Genomic DNA, 15,541 nt, shown 5'->3' on the forward strand with positions numbered 1-15,541 from the left:
TTCTTATGGAGCTAAAGTGCTGTAACATTGTTGGGACACTCTCCATTGTGCTGGGTGGGAATGTAGTCATGATAAATGACTGGACGTCCATGAGCTGATCTGGACTATCAGCAAAAGAGGACATATGATCTCCATGGTCTGTCCTCTCTTGGCCTAACATATGCCACACTCTACCTCTATAATGAAGGTAGGAGAACAATGAAGATACACATGGAGTCAGCAGTGTCACAAGAACTCAATATTGAATAGATTGGAATTCTCTCTGGCTGGGATGAATATGAGTCACCCAATTGTCACTTGTGGGAAGAACTATCTTTGCAAAGTCCTTGAGAGCTTCACTGATTTCCTTGTGATTACATTTTTCTGTAGTAAATAGCAGAGTCCAACACTGAACAGTTGGGCTCTGCTATTGCTGCCATAGATAATGACATAATCAATAGGTATCTGCGACTGTATTATGGATGCTGATGTGAGGTCTTGCATTTGCATCTGACAGAATGGAAGTTGGAATATTTGTGCTCCAAGCATTTTGTCAGTAGGAAGGATCCACGGAGTTATCTTTTTATTCTCCCTCCCTGACAAGCAGCTCTAACAGAAGGGCACATTTTTTTTTAAATCCTGCACAGCAGACGATGTTATCTCTCTTGGCCACAGTTATGTTTCTTTCCCAAGGTCAGAGTAGATCTTCTTAACTTCATCCATAACATTGGGAAGTAGACATTGATACTAGTGGTTGCTAGTTCCATAACAGATTAAGCGTAAAGCAGTTGTGTGCTTACTGTTCTGGTTAACAACAGATGGTGCAATCCGGGTCATATTACGATCGAGGAGCGTGTTTGTAGACCGGATATTGAAATTTTTACTGTTGGACTTCAGCCATATTCCACCAAGATACAACACTGGGTGGCACGGGAGGTCGTTCCTGCCTATGGCCATCGAACTTGCAGCTCCTCCCATGGAGGGTCAGACACGCTGAGCCAATAGACTGGTCCTGGACTTATTTTCCATCTGGCATAGTTGCATTGTTTGATTGTTGGTGGTTTTTGTATTGCTATATTTATGCTCTATTCTTGGTTGGTGCGGCTGTAACTAAAGCCAATTTCCCTCTGGATCAATAAAGTATATCTATCTATCTAAGCCATAGGTTTGTGGAAGTCATTTGCCCTATGATCTCTGAGTTGCTGGAATACTTTTCTACAGAAAACCCATCCTGTGAAGATAGTATCTTCATGTTTGCCGCACCAGAATGTTTATAATTTCCATTTTGAACCACCCATCTGTTTCCAATTGTGTCTTAGTGGCAATGTTAGTGTCAAAGTGCCAGAATGCCCAGGCTATGAGGACAAGCAATGTTCGGATCTCTCACTTCTGGGACGGCCTTGAAAGGTCCATAGATCTGAGACTTCACTGTTAAATATTTCACCTTTTTACAGCATTTAACAGCAAAGTTGATGGCAATATCACTTGTGTCCTCCGCTATTCAGAGCTTAGTGTATTGGTCTTAAATATAGCACATTACCTGGTTACGGTGGTTTCTCAACTACCAATTTCTACTTTTTTTCCATTTCTAAATATATTTTTGCCTGATACTTACTGTAAGAGTCACAGAAAGGTACAGTCTGTGAACAGGCCTTTGGCCCACCAAATCCACATTAACCATCAACCACCCTTTTAAAATAATCCTAATTAATCCTATTTATATAATTCACCCCACATTCTCATCTACCTTTTCCCTTCTCATCCCTGCAACAAACCCGCCCCCCAGACACTCTGGACTCTGCCAGTCATTTACACACTATGGGAAATTCACCATATAACCTACTGATCTGCTTGCATTTGGGATATGGGGAGGAAAACAGAGCACCTGAGGTCAGGATTGAACTGAGGGCTCTGGGGAGCTGTGAGGCAGCAGCTTACTAGCCTTTAACAATGTTATCAAGAACAGATAATCTGTTTTTCATTGCACTTCCCTCGGTGAAAGCTAACAAGTTGCCTTTTTAATGATGAAGAAGATGACATAAGACAACACACATCAAAGTTGCTGGTGAACGCAGCGGGCCAGGCAGCATCTCTAGGAAGAGGTACAGTCGACGTTTCAGGCCGAGACCCTTCGTCAGGAGTAACTGAAGGAAGAGCTAGTAAGAGATTGGGGAGGGGGAGGGGGAGGGGGAGATCCAAAATGATCGGAGAAGACAGGAGGGGGACGGATGGAGCCAAGAGCTGGACAGGTGATTGGCAAAAGGGATATGAGAGGATCATGGGACAGGAAGCCCAGGGAGAAGGAAAAGGGGGAGGGGGGGGGAAACCCAGAGGATGGGCAAGGGGTATAGTCAGGGTGACAGAGGGAGAAAAAGGAGAGAGAGAGAAAGAATGTGTGTATATAAATAAATAACGGATGGGGTACGAGGGGGAGGTGGGGCATTAGCAGAAGTTAGAGAAATCAATGTTCATGCCATCAGGTTGGAGGCTACCCAGACGGAATATAAGGTCTTGTTCCTCCAACCTGAGTGTGGCTTTTGCCAATTCCTTTTTCTCCCTCTGTCCCTCTGACTATACCCCTTGCCCATCCTCTGGGTTCCCTCCCACCCCACTTTTCCTTCTCCCTGGGCCTCCTGTCCCATGATCCTCTCATATCCCTTTTACCAATGCCCCACCTCCCCCTCGTACCCCATCCATTATTTATTTATATACACACATTCTTTCTCTCACTCTCCTTTTTCTCCCTCTGTCCCTCTGACTATACCCATTGCCCATCCTCCGGGTTTTACCCCCACTCCTCCTTTTCCTTCTCCCTGGGCCTCCTGTCCCATGATCCTTTCATATCCCTTTTGCCAATCACTTGTCCAGCTCTTGGCTCCATCCCTCCCCCTCCTGTCTTCTCCTATCATTTTGGATCCCCCCTCCCCCTCCCACTTTCAAATCTCTTACCAGCTCATCCTTCAGTTAGTCCTGACGAAGGGTCTCGGCCTGAAGCGTCGACTGTATCTCTTCCTAGAGATGCTGCCTGGCCTGATGCGTTCACCAACAACTTTGATGTGTGTTGTCTTGAATTTCCAGCATCTGCAGAATTCCTCGTGTTTGCGAAGATGACATAAGCATGCCTTACTCACACTCATGTGGCTAGTATTTGCTGGAAACCCAGTACTGAGTATTGAATCTCATATTTCTCTCATCTTTTTTAGGACCATCTCACACTCGCATAAAGGAAATGGTTGCATGACACATCATGGATCTCTCAGAGGCATTAATCATCAACATTTTCAAACTTGCTTCAGGTAACATGTACAACCTGAGGAATTCTTGAATCTTTAAGACACATCATGCATTATTCAAACACATTGAGAAAATGCTGACCTGACGATAATTCTGAATTTCATTTCTGTGACAATGTACCCAACACCAGTGTCAGACAACACATGTGCTGGGTGTAAATGCCAAGCATCTCTCACTTTAACACACTGTAGCTGTGAAGAACTTTGCTGATCTTGTTTTATTTTTCTCTCTCCCATTGGTTCTACTTGACTTCTGAACATTTCCAGTATTTCTATTTTATTTTATGGCATTCAGAAATGATGCTTAACCAATTTTTATTCAATAAGTTAGCTGTGCGCAGTTGACCTCAGTGACAAAATATGTTCTCTGCCCTTGTTCAGGTAGCTGGACACAATTTTTTCTATTCACTCACAGTAACCACTGTTTCTTGCAGCAATATTTTTTCTCTGAGAATCTATCAAATTCACACACATGATCCTGTCACTGCCAAGAGTACAATTGGAGAAGAGGGTTGGAGCAGGGATTGTACTTCAACCAACCTTGTTGATCATTGTGCCAGTGGATCTTTGACCAGCAGGTGTCTTGTCCAGATTGAGGCTCATTTCTAGTGCCCAGCCTGGCATCAGGTGGAGCTCAGCCCAACATGCATGGGAAAATGGTCCATTGATGGCTGGCTCCAGGGTGTAGTGAATATAGCCCTTGAAATTCAGTACCACTTACACATTACTCCATGTACTATGGTGCTTCAAGGTAAACTGGTTGATCATGGTTTACCATCCTAGATTTTCAGTATCTACAGTACTTTACTTTTGAATTTAAGTTTATTTTCCAGTCTTCCATTTAACTTTGGTGTGCAGAGGGGCTCTGTATGCCAGACCTGGTACTCTCACTAATGCTGCTGCAGGACAAACCGTGATGTTCCCCATAGAGTACCAAAGCAATGAAGATCAGTACGATGTTACCTTTAGATTAACATTTCCACAGCTCTTTAAAATTTTAATATGGAAATCCAATAATCCAGACAATCTGCATAATGTACATCCAGAATATAAACACAGGGCTACAATCAAAAATGGATCGGTGGTGTTATATGATATACAAGTCACCGACAGTGGAGAGTATCAAATACGAACTGACTGCTATGGGGTAGAACTGAAAAACCATGACCAAAGTACTTTCATGGTTCAAGTCTTTGGTAAGTATTGATTTTTTTGTACTTTTTATAGTCCCAGCATCTTTAGGAAGTTAAGTATTTTCAAGTTCCAGTCCTTGGTTGAGGTTAACTATATGAAGAACAGAAGTGAGCTGTGTGATGGACCATGACAGCAAGAAAGCATTTCACTAAATGTGACCTTAAAGAGTCTGAATGATATCAAAGTCGATGGCTGTCAATGGAGAAATTCTCCCAATGACTGGGGTCATTTTAGATTTTGGTGGTCCATCATTTAGTCCTAGAAAATCACTGCATCAATTCCTCAGACCGTGTCCTACGCCCAGCTACCTACCCTCAATCGAGTCAGAAATGCGGAGGTTTACAGCTCATTGAGTAATATTAAATTCGATACTGAACTTCTGAGAGAACGTTGCAATCTTTGCTTTCAGGGTGCACGGTGCAGTGAGATGTTACTCACTCAGGCTACTGTGATTGCATGTGAAACCACAATCTGTACCACAAGAAGGGCAAAGGCAGCAGAGACGTAGAATGGTCACTGCCTACAGGTTCCCTTTCAGTGAACACAGCTGCCTGATCTAGAAATGTATCACAAGTCCTTCACTGTTCCTGGGACGAAAGCCTGGAGCTCTAAATGTGTCAGTGCTCTGAAAGTATCTTTGCCACAGGTAGCTCGCCACCAACTTTGATGGCCTTTAGGGATGGGCAGTAAATCATATACATTAAAAAATTCTATTCCATTAATTTAAAGTTTCTACCTGAAGTTAAAAATGTATCAATGTTTCAGTGGATCCATTTTGGATCAATTTCTCACAAAGAATGAATTTGAAAGGACTACTTTAGTTTAATCAGTTGTCCCTATGCATTCACTGACAAGCAGGTTTCTGTAAAGACAAGTTTAGCAAAGTTTCCATTCAGTCATTCAAAAGCAGCAAATGTTGAGACTGTTATCAAGCAAGCCTACATTTTCTCACGTAATGCAGTAAGTTTATAAGGTAGTGTGTTGAAACTGTACCAAAGCTAAATGAAAGAAATGAACCTCTTTATCCCTTGTTTAACAATTAGTCATTGTGAAATCATTTCTGGTACCACTTCTACTTTGATAAAGGCTTCGTTGCTCTCATGACAGAAAGCAAAGCATGTGTCTACTTAAGAAGTATTAATACAGCATTTCAGTCATAGAAAGATAAATACTATGCTGTTCATACATTACGAGCCAACAGAGATATACCTAACAGGTAGTACAGAGCCGAAATTTAGACATCCCTTCAACATTGCACTGACAGGTTTCTTTATGAAATAGGCAATCCAAAAAATCAAAATACTGTGTTGTGGTATCAAATTTTGCACCTCCAGTCTTCTGTGGCCAGTGAGGACGTAAAGATCATTGTCAAAGTGCAGCAAACTTTTCCCTTGTTTCCTGCAGTAACCTGGGGTGTATCCTGTCTGGTGCTGGGGACCTCTAACCAAATGTTTTTCAAAAGTTCTTTCTTTCTTTCATCCTCTTTCTTAACATTAAATTATTCCAGCATATCAACCCATTTAACATTGTCCTTGTTGTATGTTCTATTCTGTATTGTAAGCTCTGAGGTTAATAGCTTTATAACACAAAACCTAAAAGAAAAACATGCAGTTGTGTAGGTAATGTATGAAAATGGTCAAGAAAATAATCACATCAAATAGTTACAATTGCATTTAAAAATCCTCTTACATTATTGTATTTCAGAACCAGTTTCTCAACCTGTAGCAAAGACCTTAAGTCATGGTCAGAATACAGCAAATATCACTTTGAATTGCTCCGTCTCCAATGGAAATGCAGTCATGATTTACTGGGAAAAAATATCCTTATCTGGAGTCATCATCGAGACGTATATGACCACAATTCTTGTGATAGACTGTACTACTGAAGATGAACAACATGAGTACAGGTGCATTGCAAAAAATCCCATCAGTAATGCATCCAGCAGTGAGATATCTATCAACTCGTGTAACACCAGAAATCTGAACGGTGAGAAATTGGACATTGATCTTTTACATAATGTTGTCCCTGCAGTTGATACCAAGGATGTGAACTTTTACTACTAGATAAGAAATATGTAATGATCTTTTTGAGCAATTAAAGCAATATTAAGCAGTTAGTGCATCACCTTACAGTGCTGATTGTGTTTCAATTCTCACCCGTCTATAAGGAGTTAGTACATTCTTCCCGTGACCGTGTGGGTTTCCTTAGTGCTCCGGTTTCCTCCCGCATTCCAAAGATGTACATTTATGGATTGTGAGTTGTGGACTTGATACATTGACACTTGTGGGCTGCCCAGCACAATCTTCGCAGATTTGATTTGGCCCAGACGACACATCTCACTACGTTTCAGTGTACATATGAGAAATTAAACTAATTCTTAAGATCTTTATTTAGACTATTCGACAGATTTTAACCATAAATTAGGAAAGAGAGTTACTGATAATGAAATCAGAAACTGCAGATGCAGGAAATGTAAAATAAAATTAGAAAATGCAGGAAATACTCAGCAGGTCAGGCAGCACCTGTGGTTAGACATACAGAGTTAACATTAGAGCTCTGATGAATTCTGCTCAGAAAAAATCGTTAATTCTGTCACTTCCCACATATGCTGCCTAAAATACAGTTAATGCTTATTGGTGCAGTGTGCTTTTAAGATATGGAACCATAGATTAAAGGAAAATCAAAATCTAAAACAATTTTTAAAATGTAAGCCATTGGAAAAACTAATCGTTTAATAAGAGCTGGAGAACAGCCATATTATTGAACTAAATGTGTGGTACACTTGATCATAAGAAGCTAAGTGGTCCATTTATCTCATTAATTTCTATAAACTATTTTCAGATAAAAGGAATTATCTTATGATCCTGATTCCTTTGGTGATGATGGCAATTTCATTGTTTGCATTTGCAAAATACATCTCTAATTGGTAAGTGTTGCTGCTCAGATTAGTATGACCCGTAGAGAAAACAAAGTGGTCTGTTGCTCACAGAGCCTGGATTTTCTTTACTTTAGGATTATTTAACAATTGAATAAGTTAAATTTGTGTATTAATGATGTGGCTGATTTGTGGTGTCCCTTCTGGCAATGGTCTGGTATTAAATTAGTAATTGCATAGACCTTTGGCTATATAACTGAATTCTGGGAATTTTTTTCAATAATCAATACTCAATTACATTTTAAACTTAAGGTATTGAAGTTTTGGTTGTAATAAGAGCACAAAGTGAAAAAAAACAGCATTCCTGAATAAATATAGTTAATTATGAATATTCAGAAGGTGTTCCTAGTCAGACTACAGTTCAGAAGTCGTCTCTAGCCGTGGCCCTAAGAAAAAATTTTTAAATGCCGCAGTAATTTTAGACTTTATTGTGAGAAACTGAGTTTTCAATGTGTTCAGACTTCCACAGTGTATAAAATAATTTGATTTATCATTTTATCTCCTATCTTAACTGAGGAATGTATTCCAGTCTTGAAATCTGTAAGACAGAATTAATATTATTAATGTTGTGTATTTAATGTTTCAGTAATATTTTAAATGCATTATTTTAAGCAGACTTTGTTAATGTAGTTCATTATGGGATGTATGTGAGAGGCACATAAATGGTATATTGTATGTCTTTACGCCAGCACAAAATTATGTGCACGCTTCACTAAAATAAGAACGAAGAACTCACATTTATCCATGGCTCTGGTTTTCGTTCTATTTGTTTTATGTTTTGGAGTTACAGGCACCTTAACAGAGGTGACGAGTAAGTTTTAAACTTAGCCTGAGACAACTACCCACCAGTTGAAGGGCAACACAAATTTTTCTTTGCAAGAGCACCAAGACATTTGAGTTAAAAAAAAAAAATGTGCAACACGTTATTCATCAGAAGTGCAGCAAGACGTTCAAGTTTAAAAACAAAAGACAGAAAACAGATGAAGTTCACAGATGGTAGGAACAGGAGGGCCAGCATTGTACAGCTGCAAGCGGCAGAGACAGCAGAAACTTGAATGGAGATACATCCACAATCTGCACGCCACGTGCAATAGAGTCAACTGAAAGCAAATTCAGAGAGGTACTGGATGGTACCTCAGCAGTGTCCAATGATGGCATTAAAAACTCAAACATATCAAGGTGATATAGTGGTAAATATTGAATGCCACACCCAAGTCTTACAAAGCCTATGTTCCTGGTCCCTTGTATCATCTATGATAAAGTAGTCAGTGAGCTGGATCGCATGGAGGCTGAAGGAATTCTTTCTCAGGTTGAGTGGAGTCTTTGTGCAATACCAGTGGTCCCAGTGGATAAGGAGAATGGGTCTGTCAGGATTTGTGGCGACTGTAAGGTCACCGTCAATCCAGTATTGAGTGTAGTTCAGACTCCCTGCACAGGATAGAGGATATCTTTGGAAAGCTTTCTGGAGGGAAACACTTCAGCAATATGGACTTAGCCTTCCTACAGATGGAGATGGAAGAAGAGTCTAAATTTTTTCTCACCATCAACACTCAGAAAGGGCTTATTTTTGGAGTAGCATCTGCCCCTGCAGAATCTATGGATCAGGAGCTGCAAGTCTGTCCAGGTACTCAGGGTTACTTGGATGACTGATAAGGATGACAAGGAACATCTCCAAAGCCTCAAGATAGTGTTGAAAAGATTGGAAGATTATGGTTTCAGAGCACAACGTCACAAGTGTTAATTCTTTAAGCTATTCATCATTTACTGTGGTCCACAATTATCGTACAAAATTACCCAAGTGTGCTGAGAAAATTCAAGCAGTGGTGCCTACTCCAGGCCAAAGGACATGTCATTGTTGAGGTCTTTTTTAGAATTTGTCAATTACTATAACAGATTCCTGCCAAACCTGGCTACTGTGCTCCACCTCTTGAACTCATTACTACAGATCAGAAAGAAATGGCAATGGACAAAGCAGTGAGGTAGCTTTCAAAAAGACCAAGGAAATGGTGACATCAGACACTGTACTCTCATGTTATAACCCACATCATCCAGAAAAGCCTGCCCTGGCACATCGTATTATAGTATAGCTGTAGTGATGTCACATGTTATGAATGATGGATGTGAACGCTCCATAGCCCTTGCATCATATTCCCAATAGGTTCTTTCTTGGAGGACACAATTACAAGATCGAATTCAAGAGCACAACTAATCATGGAAATGCTGACGGATTGTAGCATTTACCCTGGATAAAGATATACCTGAAAAGTTACAGGACAATCCTCTTGACATATTCTCCCTATTGCAAATCAACAGTCTCCCTATTACAGCAGAGATGATCCAAAGAGAAACCAGAAAAGACCCCACACTGTCTCAGGTCTCCATGGGCACTCAATTGGCTGGAATATGCGGCAGAAACTCTAGTTCCCCCGTTCTAACCAGCACTAGGATGAACTTGCCCTTAACTGCGGTTGCCTGTGTGGGAATTGAGAGGATTTGTACCATCCAAGCTGAGAGCTAAAGTGATAGAGGAGCTACATGCTGGTCATCCAGGCATGGTCAAAACAAAAGTGTTGGATCACAGCTTTGTCTGACGGCCTGAGGTAGATCAGCAGATCGAGCTGCATGCTAGGTACCGTTTAGGATGCCAACACATCCAAAAGATGACAAGAGAATCTTGGAGAAGAAAGGTATCCAGACCTGTCAGAACCGTTTCCTGCAGTCCTGCAGTCCTACAGTCAACTCCTACAAGCACCATGGAGGAGGCCCCAGAACCTGAGATTGTTTCACAGCCACAACTCTCACCTGCCGAGCAGAGTGACCTCCCTTGTCAGGAAAGTCATTATCCCTCAAGAGTAAGAAATCCTCTTCAGCAATTAAATTGTTAGGCCTGAATAGGACAACTTCAAATTTATTATGATGTGATGTCTATATAGTAGTTGTATGATATGGTATTTTGTGATTGTGTGTATGTATTGTCTTATTAAACATTCTTGGTTTACAAAATTCTCAGTGGCTTATATGTAAGAAGTAAGTGAATGGCATATATCATTAAGCCACCACATCATATGTACATGCCTCACTAAAGTAAGCACGAAGCAGACGCATTTATCCCCGCCTCCATTTTTATCTTTATTCTTTTACATTTTGTAGTTACAAAGACATAACATTTAACGTTAGTCACCTGCAAGAAACCCTCAGAATCTTTTGAAAGGTCTTGATCCCATCTCTTCCTAATTCGACACCATGTATCCTCCACTTGATGTTGTATTCATAGAAAAGTCCTGCTTTGTCTTCAGTAATTCATAAAATAGAAAGTATGACATATTAGCTCAGAAACAATTAATGCAATTCATTTACAATGTTCCAATTACTAAGCAAATGTGACAGTTGAAAATATGATTGGAAATTATTTACAAGTCTTCATCTTCTAGCTTAATCTGCTTAAAATCAAACAAGCTGCAATAAATTTTTGAATGCCTTGTTTATGAATAAATAAATACTATTTGTTAAAAAAGATGATCCTTTTAATGTTGAAACCTTTGAAATCGCACCATCATGTTCTCATTATATATAAATATTTATAAAATATTTTATATTGTTACGTACCCCGTAACTGGGTTGCCAAACCAGCAGAAATGGACCACTCGTTGGAGTCTGGATTACTAGGAACTAATAAAGTCTTATTAAAGAAATAAGTAACACATAATACACACATCTACACAGAACTAGGGTCATAGGAATCAACCAAGCTCTATCGCAGTCTAGGGGTAAAATGATCAGTCTTACAGTGATGCAGAGTTCAGTTCAGCTTAGTACAGTTCGCAGTAATCGCTGTTGTGCCATTGGAGGGGGGGGTGCAATTTGATTCAGGCAGACCTTTGATGTCTTCACAGTTGGTTTTGGGTGGACCCTTTTATGTCTTCTATCCTGCTGTGGTCACCGACTGTGACCTCTCCGTTCCGGATACAGCCATTCTTCCGCGGTGAACCTGGCACCCAGGCAAGGGCGGACACGCACACCAGGTTCCCACCGATCGTACCTTTACACCCTGTGAGTCTATGGTCGGTTTCCGCAAACCGGACCGCCAAACTGCCACCAACTTGTGGGGGCACACCGCTCTTCCAGGGTCTCGTTATCTCGTGATCTCATGGTGTGTCGCGTGCCTAGCGAACCTGCTCTTTTTATCCCCCTGCTGGGGTATCACTTGTCCATCAAACTTCAAACAGTTCAGGTTCAAAGTAACCGGTCTGTCAATAGCTGAATTGTGTTTCTTTTCCGTTAATCTCTCTCTCCTCTCTTATTAGCATTTTGAACGTTTCTTCATTGTTTCTCTTACCTCTCTCATTAGCATCAATCGTCTGATAGCTTGGTTTGGCGTCACTGTATATATATATACACACTTAAAATAGAAACATACAAAACTGAGGTATCATGTAGAATCTCAGCTGTCTCTACTTTTGAACTTCGTTGCATGTTTCTTTTGATTTGGAATACTGACTAGTATTCATATCTTTTCGAAGCTGCGATCAGAGTAGATGAGAATACAAACATTCTTGTTGTGGTTCACAAATACCAGCATTGGATGATTTATATCTTACATGCAGAATTTTAATCCAGAGTGAAATTTCCCTTTTTGGTCTTCACAATGGGCAGTGCTGCTCCTTCACAGCTCCAATGTCCCAGGTTCAGTCCTGATCTCCATTGCTGTCTGCATGGAGTCTGCATGTTGTATGTGCCGGTGTGGGTCTCCTGTAGATGCTTTGGTTTTCTCCAGTGCTGTTTGGTAGACTAATTAATTGGATATTTTTATATTACGGCAATATAGTTATATGACACAGAGCCAGACTCTTCAGTCTACCACATCCACACAGACCATCGAGTACCTATTTCTATCAATCATGCTTGGTTCATAGACTCTCTGCATTTGTAACTCAAGTGCACATCTAGATGAATCTGGAATACACTACCTTAGAGAATGATGGAGGCAGATACATTCACAACATTTAAGAAATATCTAGAGCAATGCGCACAAAATGCAAAATTCAAAGTCAAAGTAAATTTAGTATCAAGTACATATATGTCAGCATATACAGCCCCGAGATTCAATTTTTAGCAGGCATACTCAATAAATCCACAATGGAATACGAACCATAATATTCACGTACACTCCAAGGAAAATAAACCCGGCCTGCACAATCTCTCAACCTTCACATTATTGTAGAGACATTGTTACAACTATACTAGGATGGCTTATGTACACCCTCGTGTCACTTTATGGATATATCTATACATACCTATCTACGTATATAAGTTATCTTATGTATTTATAATATGCATTTTTAGTATTATTGCATTCTTTTGTGGCCTTTTTTTGGATCTGCATTAGGTCCAGGCTAACAATTATTTTGTACTCCTTACAATTGTTTACAGGAAGTGACATTAAACAATCTTGAAACTTGACGAAAGGCAAGAAAATCTGTCCAACCTTCTGTACTACTGGTGGGATGCCATCATGTTCCATAGCTTTTATCTCTGCTATCCAGTGCATAAAACTCTCCTTGAGATCACAATGGTGTGAATTGGCTAAAGAATTCTATGATGGTCGGGATCTCAGAATCATTTCTGACTGAATATGGTTTCAAATGCTTCAGTGTTACTTATAAGCCTCGTATCTGAGTCCACTAGATTTGTGAATGGAAAAGTCTCCTCCTGTTATCTGCATGATTATCCACGATTTTCATGAGAAGATTGAAAGTATTATTTACTCGATGTACAAAGTGATTGCAGTAGAAAGATCCAGCATGTTACCCATAAGGTAGGAGGTGGAGTACAACTTTGTCGGGAGTTACAAGGGAGAGTGCTCTCACTGTCAGCACAGTTCCCAGGCAGCAAGAGGAGGACTTTACCTGGGCTGGGAATGGCCTTCCTATGTTTGAATTCATTCCCACATATAATTGAATGATTTCACAACTGTTTTGTAAGTTTCATATTGATTTATCAATTTTAAAATAAACACTGGATTATTCAGCATTTTAACATTAGTGTCTTGCTTTTAGATGTCCGAATGAGCAATCCTAATGCCTGATGATCTCCAAGAATTGCCTGGAAACACTCGCATTCCTGCACAAAATTCAGCAACCCCTACTGGAATGCCACAGACCATACTTGTGAATGACAGCTCATTTTGTAGTGGTCACCAACCAGGGATTGTGATCGACCGGTTGATCTTTGAGACTTTCCCAGTAGATCTCGAGAAAAATGAAGAATAAAAACACAAATACATTATGCCTGATAAACCTTTTGATGCAAATATATAGTAACTTCTACTTTGAAAAAGGACCACTCAACAACCTCATGCCCAAAAGGAACAACTTCATCTCGCACGGTAAAATGATATTCGCATACAGAGGTTTTCACTAATGCGCACCGGGCAGAAAAGACTGGAAGGAAAACCCCGCAACCCCGGAACCAATCTCTCTTTACAAACAGCTTTACCATGATCCTAATTGATATTAACTTATCTTTATAATGCTCACATTACAACATTTTTCCCCCTTTAAATTCCAACGTTCCCCAAATGTAAAGAAATGGGAAACAAAAACAGTGGTGTCATTAGCTTGCGTACTCCTGAAACTTATACTAGTGTCTCAGTAACAGTTTACCAATAACAGGAAAGCTGAGAAGCTGAAATCGGGATTGGAGGCTCAGAGGACGTGGATCGACAAGTGTTAAAGGACTTGTCACTCTGTGAATATTTTTCATGACAGTTCAATGAATCCCTGGATGTAATGCAAACAGCTCAGTTTGTTGTATTTGTCAGAATGGCTTTCCAGGATTTTACAACAAATGAGGACTTCCTCACTCTTTTGCAATTAAAGAAGAGAACGAGAGGTGAGGATATTTACAAAGAATTTTTTAAAAATATCTGTGAAAATGACATTCTCATTCATAAACTAATGGCAATTACTACTGATGGGGCCCCAGCAAATCGTGGTGTGCGCATTGGTTTTATAGCACTGTGCCGTAATGATCCTGATTTTCCCAACTTCCTGGATTATCACTGTGTGATTCATCAGCAAGACTTGGCTGGGAAGGTCGTGGACTATTCTCATGTGATGACACTGGTGGTCAAACTGATAAACTCGATTTGAGCAAAAGTGCTTCAGCACCGCTTATTCAAGGCATTATTGGATGAGCTTGATGGCGCTATGGCCTGTTCGATAGGCTAGTTACAGTGTTTTCATGTGGTTGAATTAATTTGAAAGTTTGATAAAAGCATTTTATGTAATTAAGATACAATTATCCCAAATAAAAGGCCTCAAATTGGAAGTACAATCTGAGCTGTTTTTTTCTCTAAACGATTTAGTAGGTTGATCTTGTCTTTTAGTAAGGCCGAGGTAGAGGATATTGGGCTTAAAAATGTTGGTGACCACTACTCTATAGCATCTTTGGCAGACCACAAGCATGACCAACTGGTAGCTGACCCATGCAATGAATTCCCAAGGCTTAAACTTGCAGGGAAACCAGGACACCTCATAAGCACCTGAGTATAAGTTGGAGATGACATGACCACCCACTCCACAAAGAGAATATAAGAAATTGTCTTGATTGTGACAGTGGTCACCCAAACACTGCACTGCTGCCCTGCGAGATCCATTTCTGTGAGCATCACTGCTATATATACTGCCTCCTTTGCAGACATCCCACCCCGCAAAAATTCATTTCAGGGAGGTAGCACCCCCGCCCCCTGCAACCCCATATCCACACCCCCACCCCCACCCCGTCGACCTCCAAGGGGTTATGTAATACTTTGTTTAGTGATCTTGTCTCATCTGTAAACCAATTTCTGTATATGCAGAAAATGTGACATTAAAATATGTACTTATATTATCATGTTTATTCGATTACAACTTTAAGCAAGTCTACAGGGAGTTTGGCCTTCTTCACGTAGGACATCAATAGTGTAGCTCCTTAGCAGCCAGCCAGCTAGTTTAAATAATGTTAGCTATGCTAATGCACGAATGACACCTGTTAAACTCACCTCAACATGTCTTTTACATTTTAACCCACCATGGGCAATAGAAAAGTCACCGTTGCAAACAGTGCAGCGAGCAACAACGTCATTATTTTTGAGATCGAC

The 15,541-nt window shown here is 40.3% G+C and overlaps 1 long non-coding RNA gene across 3 annotated transcripts in view; it reads left to right on the forward strand.

Annotated features, from left to right (window-relative positions):
• Nucleotides 1-15,150, forward strand: part of LOC134345405 (uncharacterized) — a 31,138-nt gene extending 15,988 nt beyond the window's left edge. For all 3 annotated transcript variants that reach the window (XR_010017686.1, XR_010017685.1, XR_010017684.1), the window contains 4 exons: nt 3,183-4,468; nt 6,171-6,452; nt 7,308-7,392; nt 13,458-15,150. This is a non-coding gene — a long non-coding RNA (uncharacterized LOC134345405). The remainder of the gene's footprint in view (nt 1-3,182; nt 4,469-6,170; nt 6,453-7,307; nt 7,393-13,457) is intronic.
• The last annotated feature ends 391 nt before the right edge of the window (nt 15,151-15,541 follow it).

The sequence above is a fragment of the Mobula hypostoma genome, chromosome 4, assembly GCF_963921235.1.
Source record: "Mobula hypostoma chromosome 4, sMobHyp1.1, whole genome shotgun sequence".
Taxonomy (NCBI): Eukaryota; Metazoa; Chordata; class Chondrichthyes; order Myliobatiformes; family Myliobatidae; genus Mobula; species Mobula hypostoma.